This window comes from Tamandua tetradactyla, chromosome 15, assembly GCF_023851605.1.
Source record: "Tamandua tetradactyla isolate mTamTet1 chromosome 15, mTamTet1.pri, whole genome shotgun sequence".
Lineage (NCBI taxonomy): Eukaryota > Metazoa > Chordata > Mammalia > Pilosa > Myrmecophagidae > Tamandua > Tamandua tetradactyla.
This window is the reverse complement of record NC_135341.1, coordinates 79,723,418-79,740,610: the sequence shown is the minus strand read 5'-3', so window position 1 is coordinate 79,740,610 and position 17,193 is coordinate 79,723,418. Positions and strand designations below refer to the sequence as shown.

The 17,193-nt window shown below is 43.0% G+C and overlaps 1 long non-coding RNA gene across 1 annotated transcript in view; it reads left to right on the top strand.

Annotated features, from left to right (window-relative positions):
* LOC143657614 (uncharacterized) overlaps positions 1 to 17,193 on the top strand; it is a 94,933-nt gene that overhangs the window by 33,698 nt on the left and 44,042 nt on the right. The gene's annotated exons all lie outside the window — the stretch shown is intronic.

Below are 17,193 nucleotides of genomic sequence, written 5' to 3'. Positions count from 1 at the left end.
TTAAATTACAGAGATTATCTGAGTGGGACCAATGTAATTATTTGAGGCTTTAAAAGCAGTTTTTGCCTGGCTGAGGGCAGCAGAGGAAATGGGAGAGATTCCTAGCATGAGGAGCTTTCCATGTACTGTTGCTGGCTCTGAGATGGATGGGTCATGTGCAAGGCCTGGAGAGGGGCCTCTAGGAGCTAAACGCAGCTCTAGCTGAGAGTTAGCAAGCAAATGGAGACCTTAGTCCTACAACAGCAAGGAACTGAATTCTGCCAACAACTTGAATAAGCTTGAAAGCAGATTCTTCCCTGGAGCCTCCACGAAGGAGCATAGCCCTTCTGACACCTTGATTTGGACCTTGTGACACAAAACCAGAGAACCTGGTTGAGCTACTCTGTACCCTGAGTTTTGGTCTACAGAAATGGGAGATAATAGATTTACGTTGGTTTATGCTTCTAAGTTTGTGGTAATTTGTTGCAACAATAGAAAATGAATGCAGGGGATTTCTGTCTTTCGTTTGGACATTGGGAGCAGCAGAAAGCCTTTCTTAGGAGGAGCTAGCCAAGCAAGGGTCTTCACGGCAAGGCTCAGTGACGAAATTGGTCACTGTGTCCAGAGGGGGGAGGTGGCCTGGCCTCCTATTTTATTTACTAGGTCTGTGCTGTCCCATATGGTAGCCACTAGCTGCATATGGCTTAAATTTAAATTTAAATTGATTGAAATTAAATAAAATACAAAATTCAGTCCCTAACTATATTAGCTAATATATTATGTGGCACAAAAGTAGAATATTTCTTTTATTGCAGGAAGTTCTTTTGGGCAGCTCTGGTCTAGATAATTAACAGTGATGATATCCCTCAATGGCAACTGTTCTTTTTCTTGTTTGGGTCACTGAGAGGTGGGATTCCTCTATCTCTAGTAGAAATATTTCAAAACAGAAAGCATGCACATTTCTCTAGACTGCATCAAATAACACATGAATTTCATAGAAACTGTCATACCTCCACTTTCTTCCCTTATAACTAGTATAAATTATCTTCTGGGGATAGAAATTCCTGACCTTCAAATATCACACTCTAGGAACTCCAGTGATTCTTTTCTACCCATCCCCCCACCCCTGCCCCACTGAGGTGAAGGTGGGCTTACCATGTGGTGAATGGCCAAAGTCCCCTGGTCTGGCCTGCTGGATTTTCTAAGGGTCTTCTACTGTCCTCCTGTGGGGAGCTGTCAAGGACACCCCATGAAGCAAACAAACCTAAACAGGCTTTGGGGGTTGGACTTGCCTACTTCTCATGGTTTTCAATGCCCAAAGGTGATACCAACTAGAAGGGAAAAAGGAGGCTTGTTTTGCAGAAGGCTGAAACATACGACCTTAGAATCAGACTTCTATCTCAGGCTCAATGTTGAAACAAGACTTTTGGGCCAAACTCACTTGTAGTTGGTGGCCATGGACTAAAGCTTGCAGGTGATGCCATTGGAATGTGTCAGGGATCTCCAGAGAAGTGGGACCAACATTTGTATGTATCTAAATGTGTGTGTGTGTGTGTGTGTGTGTGTGTGTATTTACATAAAGAGATTTATCATAAGGAATTGGCTCGTGTGATTGTATGGGCTGGCAAATCTGAATATCTGTGTCAGTTTGGAAGCAGGAAACTCTGGGAAGAGTGATGTTGAAGTCTCTAGAGTCTGTCAGGGAGGCCAGGGAAAAAAGTCCACTGGTTTTGAAGCAGAATCCCTTTCCATTCTTGAAACTCTCAGTTCTTGCTTCTAAGATGGACAACTGATTGGATGAAGCCCACTCATATTATGGAGAGTAAAATTACCTTTCCTTAAGGTCAATTTATTGTAGATGCTGAGCCTGTTTGCATAATTCCTTGACAGTCACAACTAGGCCAGTATTTGACCAAACAACTGGACTCCATAGCCCAGCCAAGTTGACTCATAAAATGAACCATCAGAGAGCATAATGGTGCAAGCCAAAGGAAAGAGTCCAACTGTGGGGTCAGAAGACCTGAGTTCACAGCCTGCATCCATGTTGCTCTGCTACCCTGGGCTAGTTGTGAGCTTGACTTCACCATTGGAGGATGACAACCTTCAGTTCTTGATGTAGGGTTATTGTAAGGCTTAAAGGAAAGAATTGCAGATTGCCTGGCACATGGGGGACACTCAGGGAACAGTAGCTAATATTATCATTTACACAAGTGTCAGCTCCAGGTTTTATTGGGAAAGATCAATCATCCAGTGCCCTGGCCTGTCATATGTGTGGTCTCGTCTCCATTCCCATCTCAGTCACCACTCCCATGGCCACCCACCCCTCCCCCCCAATTCATTGCCTGTCCCCCCCCCCCAAACTGCTGCAGTTTTAAACATCACGCTGTCTCACCTCTGCCCATTATAGTCCTTTGACCACCTTCCCAGTGATTCTCCCACCCCACTGGCATCTCCCATCTGTTATTTCACTGAGAAAATAGAAGCAACTAGAAGAAAAAAAAATCTTCTATAGGTTCCTACCACCACGTCTTCCCACCAATATGGCCTGTGTGCTCATAGACTCTGTGCACTGTGCTTCTATCTAATGTCGGATGAACCCCCTCTGCACTGGATCCAGCCTTTCTTGCTTACTAAGTTATTTCACTCCTGCAATTGTTCTTCTCTCCTGCATCATTAATTTCCTGGACCTTTTCATTGAATCTTTTCTATTGCATAAAATATTCTATAATATTTCCCTTATTTTAAAAATCCTCCTAGACTCCTATCCTCCTTTAAGTAGTACTCCTGTTCTCCTATCCTCTAAGGATCCCCTAAATGTCTTTCCCTGATGTCTTCTCATCTCCTTGAATTCTAATTGCTGGAGTGTCCCAGGGTTTAGGCCCCAGAGCTCTACTCTTCATTATCACACTCACCCTTAGGTGATCTCACACAGTTCTGTGACTTTCAATACTTTCTATATGCTGTCAAATTATATACTCTGCCTTGACTTCTCCCCTGATCTATAGTTTCTTATAACTGTAGGCATACAGATGTTAACTGCCTACTTAACATCTCCACATACCCAATAAATAGCTTAGACTTAATTTTTCCAAAAACGACCTAGTGATTTCCAGCTCGCAGCTCCCAAACCTTCTCCTCCCATAGTTTCCATCCTATCATAAATGGAACTCCATTCTTTCAATTGCTAATGCCAAAAATTGGTTTCACCTCAATCCCTCTATTTCTCTCACTCACTTCATCTAGTCCATCAGAAAACAAAGGGAGATCAGCAGTCTTGAAAGACTATTTAATCTGGGCCAAGGAAAAGTCCTGGGTCACCAACGAATACTCCTTTCTACTGACCAGAATTATTACATAACCTATCCATAGTCACATCTAATTCAACAGATTACATGGAGCATTTACAGGTAACATTACAGGTAATGTTCCAGATGCTGGAGATATGGCAGTGAATAAAAATAGTAAAATTTTATGGAACTTACCTTCTACTGGGGGAAACAGAAAATATGACAGATGGTTAAAGAAAAATGCATCTTGCTGAGAGGATGGAAAGTGATGGATGATTTAGACAGGGAGGTTGTGGAAGCCTCCCTGATGACATTTTAGCACAGACCTGAGAATGGTAAGGGAGTGAGCCATATTCATATGAGGGAAGAAATCATTCAAGCAGGAGGGGGTTATGCAAAGGTCCTGAGGCAAAAACATGCTTGGGATGTCCCAGGAGAAGGAAGAGGAGCTGTGAGTGGAGTGAGTGAGATGGGTGGTGGTGGGGAATGAGATCAGAGAGGTGAGGAGAGAGCAATAGACTTTCCAGCCCAAGAGAGGAACTTAAGATTTTATTCTATTAGCTAGGAAGGCAATGGAGGGTTTTAAGTAGAGGTACAGAATGATCTGACTAGGCTGTTAGATAGAGACTGGGCTGTAGGGGGGTGAGAGTGGAATCAGCAAGACCAGGTAGGGGGACTATCCCATTAATCCACATGCAAGAGAATGGTGACTTGAAATAGATGATTACCGTGGAGGTGGCCTGAAGTACTGGATTTAGGATTCATTCTGATGGGAGATTCAACAGGGTTTGCTAAAGTGCATGGTCAATGCATAATTTATATTTGTTCAAAGAGTGCAAACATATTGTATTAGTTAGGGTTCTCTAGAGAAACAGAATCAACAGGGAACACTTGCAAATATAAAATTTATGAAAGTGTCTCACGTGACCATAGGAATGCAGAGTCCAAAATCCACAGGGCAGGCTGCGAAGCCGATGACTCCAATGGATGGCCTGGATGAACTCAACAGGAGAGGCTCACCAGCCAAAGCAGGAATGCAACCTGTCTCCTCTGAGTCCTCCTTAAAAGGCTTCCCATGATTGGATTTAGCATCACTAATTGCAGAAGACACTCCCCTTTGGCTGATTACAAATGGAATCAGCTGTGGATGTAGCTGACGTGATCATGACCTAATCCTATGAAATGTCCTCATTGCAACAGACAGGCCAGTGCTTGCCCAATCAGATGAACAGGTACCACAACTTGGCCAAGTTGACACCTGTCCCTAACCATGACAGTCCACCCCTTGTCAACTTGGCACATATATATATATATATATATATATATATATATATATATATATCACCTTAGACCATACTTAATTTCCAAATGAAAACAAATAAGCACACATTTTTTTCTTTTACCTGACAATACTCAACTGTCCTGCATATAACTGGAAACACATTAAATCTCTCCAGAATAGCGTGCAAATCCTTGGGCAACATTCATTCTTAAACTTGATATCTTACAACTTAAATAGTATAACACAAACAAAACAGCATTACAATCCTCGTTTCTGTAACTGATCACGTGGTCGAAGTTCATATTTATCACTACCTTCTTCCACTACCCATTCCATGTTCCCTTTCCCCTCAGCAAGCACTTCAGCTGGCTGTGGTTCTTTGCCTGGTGGGGTGACCCAAACCTTCATTCCTGAAGTCTCAGAGCCATTAGTGGTCCTGCCTGGATTGTGTTGTTGCAGTTTTCCATTGATTTTAATCACAGGGCATGGTAGTACTAATAGACGCCCCAGGGGATCTCCTATATTCCAAGAAAACTCTTCTTTACCTCCATTATGTAGTTGCAGTCCTACTTCCTTCTGATAGTCAGGGTCAATTACCCCAGACAATAATGTAATCCCCTTCTTGGTGTGTTGATCCAGAGGCATAAGTAGCCCAAAGTGGCCAGGTGGCAATCTTAACTTCCAGTTCAGTGGTATCACTGTTGTTTCTCCTGGAGAAAGCACACCCCGTTTTGGAACTAAAACCTGTAGACCAGCAGAACTCAGGGTAGCAGGGACAGGAAGCAAAAATTTTCCTAGTGGATCACTAGGAGTAATAGTGAGTGGCACCACACCCATTTCCACCCCTTGGTTCCTGGACCCATGGATCCTGGCTATGGGAGAAACAGCACCATACAGTGGACGCTGATTCAGAGCATACACAGCTTCCTGGAGAACATTGCCCCAGCCTTTCAAGTTTTTGCCACCTAGTTGGCACCGTAATTGAGTTTTCAAAAGGCCATTCCACCGTTCTATCAATCCAGCAGCTTCTGGATGATGGGGAACATGGTAAGACCAGAGAATTCCATGAGCATGTGCCCATTCCCGCACTTCATTTGCTGTGAAGTGTGTTCCTTGATCCGAAGCAATGCTATGTGGAATACCATGACGATGGATAAGGCATTCTGTAAGCCCACGAATAGTAGTTTTGGCAGAAGCATTGTGTGCAGGGAAAGCAAACCCATATCCAGAGTATGTGTCTATTCCAGTTAGAACAAATCGCTGCCCCTTCCATGAAGGGAGTGGTCCAATGTAATCAACCTGCCACCATGTAGCTGGCTGGTCACCTCGGGGAATGGTGCCATATCGGGGGCTGAGTGTGGGTCTCTGCTGCTGGCAGATTGGGCACTCAGCAGTGGCTGTAGCCAGGTCAGCCTTGGTGAGTGGAAGTCCATGTTGCTGAGCCCATGCATAACCTCCATCCCTACCACCATGACCACTTTGTTCATGAGCCCATTGGGCAATAACAGGAGTTGCTGGGGAAAGAGGCTGACTGGTATCCATAGAACGGGTCATCTTATCCACTTGATTATTAAAATCTTCCTCTGCTGAAGTCACCCTCTGGTGTGCATTCACATGGGACACAAATATCTTCATGTTTTTAGCCCACTCAGAAAGGTCTATCCACATACTTCTTCCCCAGACCTCTTTCTCACCAATTTTCCAATTATGGTCTTTCCAAGTCCCTGACCATCCAGCCAAACCATTAGCAACAGCCCATGAGTCAGTATACAAACGCACCTCTGGCCAGTTTTCCTTCCAAGCAAAATGAACAACCAGGTGCACTGCTCGAAGTTCTGCCCACTGGGAGGATTTCCCCTCACCACTGTCCTTCAAGGACACCCCAGAAAGGGGTTGTAATGCTGCAGCTGTCCACTTTCGGGTGGTACCTGCATATCGTGCTGAACCATCTGTAAACCAGGCCCGAGTTTTCTCTTCCTCAGTCAATTCACTGTAAGGAACTCCCCAAGAGGCCATAGCTCTGGTCTGGGAAAGAGAAGGTAATGTGCCAGCAGGAGTGGAAACCATGGGCATTTGTGCCACTTCTTCATGTAACTTACTTGTGCCTTCAGGACCTGCTCTGGCTCTATCTCGTATATACCATTTCCACTTTACAATAGAGTGCTGCTGTGCACACCCAACTTTATGGCTTGGTGGGTCAGACAACACCCAACTCATGATAGGCAACTCAGGTCTCATGGTAACTTGGTGGCCCATGGTTAAGCGTTCAGTCTCTACTAAGGCCCAGTAGCAGGCCAAAAGCTGTTTCTCAAAAGGAGAGTAGTTATCTGCAGCAGATGGTAAGGCTTTGCTCCAAAATCCTAAGGGTCTGCGTTGTGATTCTCCTATAGGGGCCTGCCAAAGGCTCCAGACAGCATCTCTATTTGCCACTGACACTTCCAGCACCATTGGATCTGCTGGATCATATGGCCCAAGTGGCAGAGCAGCTTGCACAGCAGCCTGGACCTGTCGCAGAGCCTCCTCTTGTTCAGGTCCCCACTCAAAATTAGCAGCTTTTCTGGTCACTCGATAAATGGGCCGGAGTAGCACACCCAAATGAGGAATATGTTGTCGCCAAAATCCAAAAAGACCCACTAGGCGTTGTGCCTCTTTTTTGGTTGTGGGAGGGGCCAGATGCAGCAATTTATCCTTCACCTTAGAAGGGATATCTCGACATGCCCCACACCACTGGACACCTAGAAATTTTACTGAGGTAGAAGGCCCCTGTATTTTTGTTGGATTTATCTCCCATCCTCTGACACGCAAATGCCTTACCAGTAAATCTAGAGTAGTTGCTACTTCTTGCTCACTAGGTCCAATCAACATGATATCATCAATATAATGGACCACTGTGATGTCTTGTGGGAGGGAGAAACGATCAAGGTCTCTGCGAACAAGATTATGACATAGGGCAGGAGAGTTGATATACCCCTGAGGTAGGACAGTGAAAGTATATTGCTGACCTTGCCAGCTGAAAGCAAACTGTTTCTGGTGGTCCTTACTAATAGCTATTGAGAAAAAAGCATTTGCCAGATCAATAGCTGCATACCAGGTACCAGGGGATGTATTGATTTGCTCAAGCAATGATACTACATCTGGAACAGCAGCTGCAATTGGAGTTACCACCTGGTTGAGATTACGATAATCCACTGTCATTCTCCAAGACCCATCTGTTTTCTGCACAGGCCAAATAGGAGAGTTGAATGGGGATGTGGTGGGAATCACCACCCCTGCATCTTTCAAGTCCTTAAGAGTGGCAGTAATCTCTGCAATCCCTCCAGGAATACGGTATTGCTTTTGATTTACTATTTTGCTTGGTAGGGGCAGTTCTAGTGGCTTCCACTTGGCCTTTCCCACCATAATAGCCCTCACTGCACGAGTTAGAGAACCAACGTGGGGATTCTGCCAGTTGCTCAGTATGTCTATGCCAATTATACATTCCGGAACTGGGGAAATAACTACAGGATGGGTCCAGGGGCCCACTGGACCCACTGTGAGATGGACCTGAGCTAAAACTCCATTGATCACCTGGCCTCCATAAGCCCCCACTCTGACTGGTGGTCCAGAGTGATGTTTTGGGTCCCCTGGAATTAATGTCACTTCTGAACCAGTGTCTAATAATCCCCGAAATATCTGATCATTTCCTTTTCCCCAGTGCACAGTTACCCTGGTAAAAGGCCGTCGGTCTCCTTGGGGAAGACTTAGAGGAAGGTTAACAGTATAAATTTGTGGCAGTGTAACAGGTTTCTTCCCCATAGGGACCTGGCCTCCCCTTCATTCAAGGGGCTCAGGGTCTGTAAACTGTTTCAAGTCTGGAAATTGGTTAAGGGGCCGTGACTCTGTGTTTTTGTAATTCAGGTTAGACTTCTGTTCCCTTGACCTAGAACTCTTTTGTTTATACAGCTCCAACAAGAATTTAGTAGGCTGCCCTTCTATTGTATTTCTAGGCACCCCATGATTTACTAGCCAATGCCACAAATCTCTGCGTGTCATATAATTTTGATGCCTCCTTTGAGTTTGTTGTCTATTATAATACCCACGTCTACCCTGTCTTTGGTGATTAAGTGCTGCCACCTGGCTTCTGCCAACTTGGGATCCTGTCATCCCCATTGTGTTTAAGGATTCCAGCTCAGTGACAGCAGTTCCTACAGTAATATCTGACCTACAGAGAAGTGCAACCACAGAGCTCTTGAGGGATGATGGTGCTAGTCTCACAAATTTATTTCTCACTGTTCTGGTAAAAGGTGCATCCTCTGGACATTCCTGGGGTGTAAGAGCAGGCTTTGCATGATAAATCCACTCTAACATCCCAATCTCTCTAAGCCTCTGGATCCCCTCATCTACATTATACCAGGGCAGTTCTGGCATTTCAACCTCAGGTAATGTTGGCCACCTTTTGATCCATGTTTCAACCAACCACCCAAACAAGCTGTTAACACCTTTTCTAACTGCTCTAGCTATAACATTGAATGCAGAATCTCTGCTTAGTGGGCCCATATCAATAAATTCAGCCTGATCCAGCCTTATATTCCTCCCACCATTATCCCACACTCTTAAAATCCATTGCCACACATATTCCCCTGATTTCTGTCTATATAAATTGGAAAACTCACACAGTTCTTTTGGAGTATAACGTACCTCCTCATGTGTGATACTTTGTACCTCACCTTTAGGGGCCTGTTGGGACTTTAGTCTAGTTATAGGTCTAGAAGAAATGAGGGGTGGTGGGGGTGGGTCATGAAAAGAATTAGAAATATCTTCCAAGCCATTTGCTTCAGGGCTTTCATTTGCAGTTTCATCTGGTGAAACAGGATTAATAACTCTAGGGCTAATCCCTTCAGGAGGAGGTTGGGTGGCCAATTCCTCAAGGCAGGCTGGAGGTGGGGCAGCTATGTCCTCAGGGCAGACTATTACAGGGTTATCTAAAGAAGGCTCAGCATGGTCTAGGGTTTCAACCTCACCCCCAACATCATTATCAATCCATATGTCACCATCCCATTTTTCAGGGTCCCACTCCTTTCCAATCAATGCCCTCACTTTAACGGCAGACACCAAGCAAGACTGAGATTTCAGTTTACGTTGTAAAGTTGCTACTCTAACAATAAGATTCTGAGTCTGATTTTCAGAGATCTCAAGTCTACGGCTACAGGAAATAAAATTTTCCTTCAGGATACTCATAGAAACTTCTACATCTTTCAGACGGCACTTAAGCTTCTTGTTTGAAGCCTTAAGCCCATCCCTTTCACCCTTTAATGTAGACAGTGTATCTAACAACAACCAACCAACATCTCTATAACTCTTATTTCTACAAAACTCTGTAAAGGTGTCAAAAACATTATCCCCCAGAGTCTGGCTTCGTACAAGCGAAGCATTAGGAGAATCGAATGATGATATTTTGACTATCTCCTTTGCCAACTCAGTCCATGGATTGGGAGTGTCATTCTGATTATGGGAATCAGAGTCCTTAGTGTCTCTGAGCCCAGTCAGAGTAGAAAACCATTCATAAAAACCCATTTTTAAGATTCTGTTCCTTAAGAACCACTCCTGGTACCAAGATGTATTAGTTAGGGTTCTCTAGAGAAACAGAATCAACAGGGAACACTTGCAAATATAAAATTTATGAAAGTGTCTCACGTGACCGTAGGAATGCAGAGTCCAAAATCCACAGGGCAGGCTGCGAAGCCGATGACTCCGATGGATGGCCTGGATGAACTCCACAGGAGAGGCTCACCAGCCAAAGCAGGAATGCAACCTGTCTCCTCTTAGTCCTCCTTAAAAGGCTTCCCATGATTGGATTTAGCATCACTAATTGCAGAAGACACTCCCCTTTGGCTGATTACAAATGGAATCAGCTATGGATGTAGCTGACGTGATCATGACCTAATCCTATGAAATGTCCTCATTGCAACAGACAGGCCAGCGCTTGCCCAATCAGATGAACAGGTACCACAACTTGGCCAAGTTGACACCTGTCCCTAACCATGACACATATGGAGGAGTATTCTGGGGTGAGGCACGACTTCTCCCTGGCCTGGATGAAATATCCCTGCTATTGACCTCCACCTACCCGCTTGCTTTCTTTCCTTGCTCACCTACAGCCATCTGATGTCTAATATTTTGTTTCATGTACCCTGACTCTGGGGCTGGATGAGATTGAACACAAGGATATTGCCACAGGAAAAGATCTATGACTGTAAATTAATAAATTGGGATTCTGGATTATTTGTGAGGACCTTGTCCACTTTTCCTGAACCTTACCATTTCTCTCTACTGATAAAAACTGGGCTCCTGAAAATGTGAGGAACATGGTGGTCCTACAAGGTCCTTTCACACTGTTGGGCCCATTCTGAGCCCTTAATTGGGCCTCACTTTCAGGAGTTTCTCTTGTCTCAGCGGTACATGCTCCTTATGACTCTTCAGATTCATGTTGTAGAATTTCTAATGTGGGAAATTAATATAATTGGCTACAAACCCAGTTATCACTGCCAGAAGATTCAGATTCAGACTTCTTCTTGACTTTCAAGTCCTTTTCTTTACTTCCAGGAGCAGCACCCCTGCCTGGGCTGGGACTAGGGGTACCTAGGGCTCAACATTTAAGGAGGCACTCACTCTCAGGGACATGCAAGAGCAGCTTCAGTTGGTACCCGAGAGCCAATGCCTCCTTAAATGTTGTGCTCCAGGCACACACATCACTTCTCCTCTCCCTCCTCTGGTCCTGATGCCCACAGAGAAGTATTTTTGGTTTATTAACCAGGCAGCTGTAGCATCCAGAGCAGGACCAGGTCCCCACTGTCAGCCATGGCTGTGAAACAGAAAGCTGCTCTCAGAGAAAGCAAAAGGCATAGAGAAGAGTCATGTTCTGGGAAATTCTGCCAATGTAGAAGTTAAAAATGGTGGGAAAATGGGGAGACCCTAACCATGGAGTTTTGTTTCACAATTAACTCAACAAGTCACTGGCCCTCCATTTGTTGAGGGCTACCTTGACCTCATAATATTATCTATAGCATTTCTATCTTGTTCGTAATTATTCAGATGCAGGCATTTTTGTTTTCTTCATGTTTAATCTCTACTATCATCTTTCATGACTTCTTTACACTTATTATAAAAATTAACCGAACAAGTAATGACTGCAGTGTAAATGCTTTGGAAAAATCAGGCTTATATTTAAGGTTGGGTTAACAATTACCACTTTCAAAATGAGCCCAAATTGACTGAGTGATTCTAAATTAGCTCTTTAGTTTTTCCCCTTAACCACTGATAATGCTGCTATTAATTTCAATTATTTAGAGGCAACATTAATACATGTGAAACAAGAGCAGCGATAGAGACAGAAAGGAATAAATTACTTGCTGCAAGACAGAGTGACATTTTGACTGGCACAGAGATTTTTTTCTTTCACATACTTTGTGCTTTGACATTTCACTTGGCACAAACATTTCACAAATTCTTGACCTAATCTGAGGTATTGTTGTTTGGCAATTGCTGACATGACACGTTTTAACCTCGAGCTCACTGGATTCCAAATGTTACCTTTTCCTTCAGTCAGGGTTGGATGACCTCCAAAAAAACAGTCCAGGCAAAAGTCTGTGTATCTAGGAGGTAAAGTGTATTTACCCAGGATGGAAATACACGAGAACTAGTTTGAAGTAGGAGCCAGGGAAGCTGTTCAAGGGACTATGCGGGGTGAGAAGAGTGCAGGGCACAGATCCCAAGGGAATTTGGACATCTCAAGAGAGACAAAAGCTCCAAACCTAAAATTCCTAGGAATAAACCTAACAATCGGTGGGGACCATATGACAACAAGTATAAAGATCTCAGAAAAGATTTGAACAATGGAGAATACACTATCTTCCAAAAAGCAAAGACTAGATTGTATAAAATGTTACTTCTTCTCAAATTAATTTAGAGGTATACATGACTGTCTTCAGGCCTCAGTGTCTATGGGTATGGAAGAGGTCACGTTCATATTAATATGTACATTTTATCAGCTCATTAGCTGCTGCCTAGTCTTCATTCAGGAATAAGCCAACTCAATTACTCTGTTCTGATCTCCTTTTTAAAGGACTGTACCAGTTAGAAATGCTTTCAGTTGTAAGTAATAATAATAATAATAATAATAATAAATACACTAACAGTGCCTTTATAAAATAAAAACATTTAATTGTCCCCCCTCACTGGTCCAGGTATGATGTCTTGACTCACTCAACAAAATCCCTGCTCTTTCTCTGTTTCTACTCTGCCAACCTGGGAAAATTGGCTTTTTGTCCTCAGGTTTGTTGCCTCAAAATGCAAGTCAGAAGAACCACAGCTCCAAGCAAAATGTCTTCACACCACTATGTGGAAGGGAGGAAAACCAGGCAGGGGCAAAAAAGCTTTCTTCTCACCAGGTCCTGTCTTTTTAATAGGGAATGCATTTTTTCCCTAGAACCACACTTAGCTGTCTGCCTTTTACATCTTAATGGCCAAAGCTGGGTCAATTGCCCACCTCTAGTCCAATCACTGTCCAATCCGTGCCAGTCTTAGACCAAAGGTGATTCATCCACGGAGGCAGGCCACCAACAGCATATGTCCAAATATCCAACACTCATAGTCATCTGAGAGCGGTGCGTCCCTCCTTAAGGTGTCTTCCACAAGGCTCTTCTTTGATCTGCAAGGCACATTCTCCTTAGTGGTTGCCCCAAGTCCTCAGGGGTCAAAGCTGCTTGGCTGCCTGTAGCAAAGTGGGACAGAGAGAGGCTTTCTCAGCAATGGGCACTGTGTCAACCCTGGTCACTCTGCTCGTGGCCAGTCTTGCAAAGGACCTCACGTAAACTTCTGAAGCTCCTGCCTCTGACCCCTCTTCCAGGAGGTCTTTGTGGCAGACTCTGTGTGCAGGCTCACTCAGCATCCAATGTGCTTTTCTGTGTTTCCCAGCACTATTATAGACGCTGGAAGCTAAACATCATTTTTGCAGCCTTCTTTGCAGGAAAAAGTAGTCATGTGATATTTCTGGGCAATTTGCTAGGGGCTTCAGGAAAAACCTCATAAAAGCCTTAGCTTTCAGCTTGGACCACCTTGCCACATACTTTTCACACAATCCTAGCCAAAATACTTAAGGGATTTTTAGGATGGGTGGGTGGCAACAGTACAATTATTCTAAAGTTTATCTGAAAAAATAGCTAGAATATAAGCTTTATTAGGGCATGGGCTATACAAAAATAATTTCCTTTTTTTCTTCCATTGTTTTGCTTTGATAATACTTCCCATTCTGAAATCTATGATATGTTTATCTTATTTTTTCTGGTTTCATTTTTTATATTAGAAGAAATCCATGTGTCAAAACCACCATAAATAAAATTAAGAAGCAAGAGAAAAACTGGGAAAAGTCTTCCGGTTTCCACATGGTGACATAGGAGCATGGTATAGGGGAAAGGGTGAGAGCCTTGAGCATCACAGCTAGTGATATTATTATCATTATCATTTTGTCAATGGCAAAAGTAAGAAGTGACTTAGCTTGCCCAAGATCAAGTGGGATGAACAGGAATTCAAATCCAGGTGTTAATAAAGAGTCAATGTCTGTGCTCTTTCTGTTAAACCTCACTCGGTCCACCAAATCATGGGAAAAGTTAAATTTCCAACTGAATTAGATATAATCAGATGAGTGGATAGAACAGGACAATTGGAGAGATGTTATGGAGGACAGGAAGAATATATATATTAAAGGAGAAAGGTGGAAATTACAGGTATCTACACACATAGTCCTGATTGGGTTTAGGGTCAATAGAAGTTGGCAAGTAGGAAGGAGGGACCCCAAATCTGTGTTGCCTGTGACCCGAACTGGGTTCTTGGTCACACGTAAGTGTCATACAAGTGCACAGACATTTTCTATCCAAGAGATCTTTGTCGATCTCCTTTCATCACTTACTAGCTACATGTCAAAATGAGCATAAAACTGAATCCTTAAGTAAAGCCAAGCACAGCCTCATCATTCTGCAATTTCTCTCCTAAAAAGAGCTCTTCCTCCAGAGTGGTCTGATTCTGACAGAGCAAACTCCCACATGTCAATGGCTCAGTCCCAGAGCTGTGCTTAAAGATGTAGATATGACATTGAAATTTGTTTGTTGTTAACAAATACCCAATAAGCACAATTTTATTCTGGATACAAGTATCCACCCAAACACCACAGAGTAAATATTCTATGCTATTTTTCCTGGCTCGACATTGCATGATTGCACCCACAGCCATTCAGAGAACAGTGTTTTTATAGATGTATTATATATAAACAGGAGTGGCCATCTATTGACAAAGGTGAAATAGATTAAAGTGATTATGTTTACCACTAATTTCATCACTACCATTCAGATGGCTAAACAATGAAAACTATAATGGAACAGTTCCATTTAAAACTAATGTTGCTGAATTTATTGCCAGCTTTTCAAAAATCATAAATTTAATCACTTTCTTACTCAACACAATTATAGCCATAAAGAATTCACATTGGTTCAAGTTGAAAATGAAAAATTTAAATTCCAAAAGATTTTAAAATCACAGTGAAATTTGACAAACTTCTCTTTATAAATACAGATCAGATAGCTCATGGATATAGGGTAACATTGTTTGCAAAAATATTCCTAATGCAGACGATCTGATAATAAAACACCAGTTTATCAAACTGATCAATAGACACAACTGATGACAATCTCAATAATTTTTTTTCCACTAGTAAAAATGACTGACAGGAGAATTCACATTATTTATCCCCCTCTTATATGCAATAATGAATAAGAACACTCAATTAAAAATGCCATATAGTTTTCCCAGATTCGTCTACTTGCTTGTTGTTTTGCAGTTGCTCTGAGCTATTGCTTTGATGGCTATAAAAGTTAAAATTTTACTACAAACCTTGAAATTAGTACAGGAGCAATTTGATGTCCATTTTTCCAGTAAACAATTAAAGAAACAAGCAGGTAAAGCTAAATACAATGTATTGATATGAACATACTTAAAGAGTGTGCCTGGATGGAAAACATTTTCTTGTTTTAATGGTTAAATATTTCTAATAGCATAATTATATATGAGCTACAAACACATATCAATGCAGTTCCTGGTACATAGTAGGTGCTTAAGAAGTATTTGTTGAATAAATGATTACCATACACCCATAAATACATAGAAATGCTCATTATGATGTCATAAACACACTCTAAAAAATATGAATATGAACACTGAGAGTGAGTATTCAAATGACCGGTGGTATACTTTCTGGAGGGGATGGGGCACAAAGTCCCTCAGGCAAATGTAGCCTCACATCTGTTTTGTTTGTTGCACAGTGTGGTAATTTTAACTACTTTCTCTAGATCCTCTTCAATTTCTGTACCTGTGAACTTCTCAAATTTATTAGAAAGCTTCCATCCTTCCTCGGGGGAAGCCACATTTTTTGCTTCTTATTTTAGCAAGAATCTCTGTTGGATTAGAGCTACTTGTACAATTTTCTCTGGCTTTTCAAACTTCTTTTAAGAATTCTTATCTTGTGGGCCCTCAGACCTGAAAGAATATTATCAAATTCTATTTTCATTATCCAGTTTATCCTGCTGCTTCTAAGCATCTTGCTTTCCCACATGCTTAAGTGTCTCCCACCTCCATGTACTTTTGTCGGATGTCTCATTCCAAATGTTTAGTGTCCAATCAATCCAACTGCGTGTGTACGAGATCAGAGTTAAAAGGGCTCCCTTGACCAGCCACAGGAGACTCACAAGTGCTCTATTTTGAGGACACGGAAGGCAGTGTTCCTTCAGGGAGTGTCATCAGGGATGACACTCTGTGGTGGCTGGAGTAGGAGAAGAGAACAATGAGCAGGCCTAGAGCATCTGAGGATTCAGCCATAAAGAGCTTACACCAATGGGATTGACTGAATAGAATTTATTCAAGACTTTCCTTTATTGGAAGTAGGAATGGTGGTGGCCATGGGGGAGGGTGTGTAAGGAGTACTTGGTTTTTTGCCTCCCGGCTTCTCTCCATCCCCTCTTCTCTCTTCTTTCCCTTTGGAGGGACTTGGAAACACCAAAGTAAGCTCCAGGCAGTGCAATTCCACTTTACACAACCCCCACTCCCACCTCCACCATCCTATGACCCAGATGCTGAGATTGTCCACCTAGTACATCCATTTCCCCATTTCCCCTTCCTAACAGAACCCATTTTTCTTTAGGCATCTATCACATCACTTCTTCACCTCTCCGGCAAGGACCACAGCTTCAAGGGAAATCAGCCCTCCTTCCTCTCCAGGGCTGGGCCTAATTGGTCCACTGAGATTCTCAGCCTCTTTATCAAGGATTGGGTACTGCATGGACATGTGGTCCAATTTCAGCCAATAATGAATGAGAACAGGCTTGCTGGGAAGGATTTCAATTTCTAGGAGAGCTGCTGAAAGCAGCTGACTTCTCTTCCTATACCTGTTGTTACACCCAGTTGTGAGGCCAGAGGGGCTGCAGAACCTCTTGCCTCCAGCCTGAGGACAAAGCCAAAGCACAAAGGAGGGCATTGCTGGAGGGTACAGAAAGTAATTACATCTCAACTAGTATAATCAAGAATAACTATGGGGTTCCCAGGTACACGTTTTACAGTGTTCCT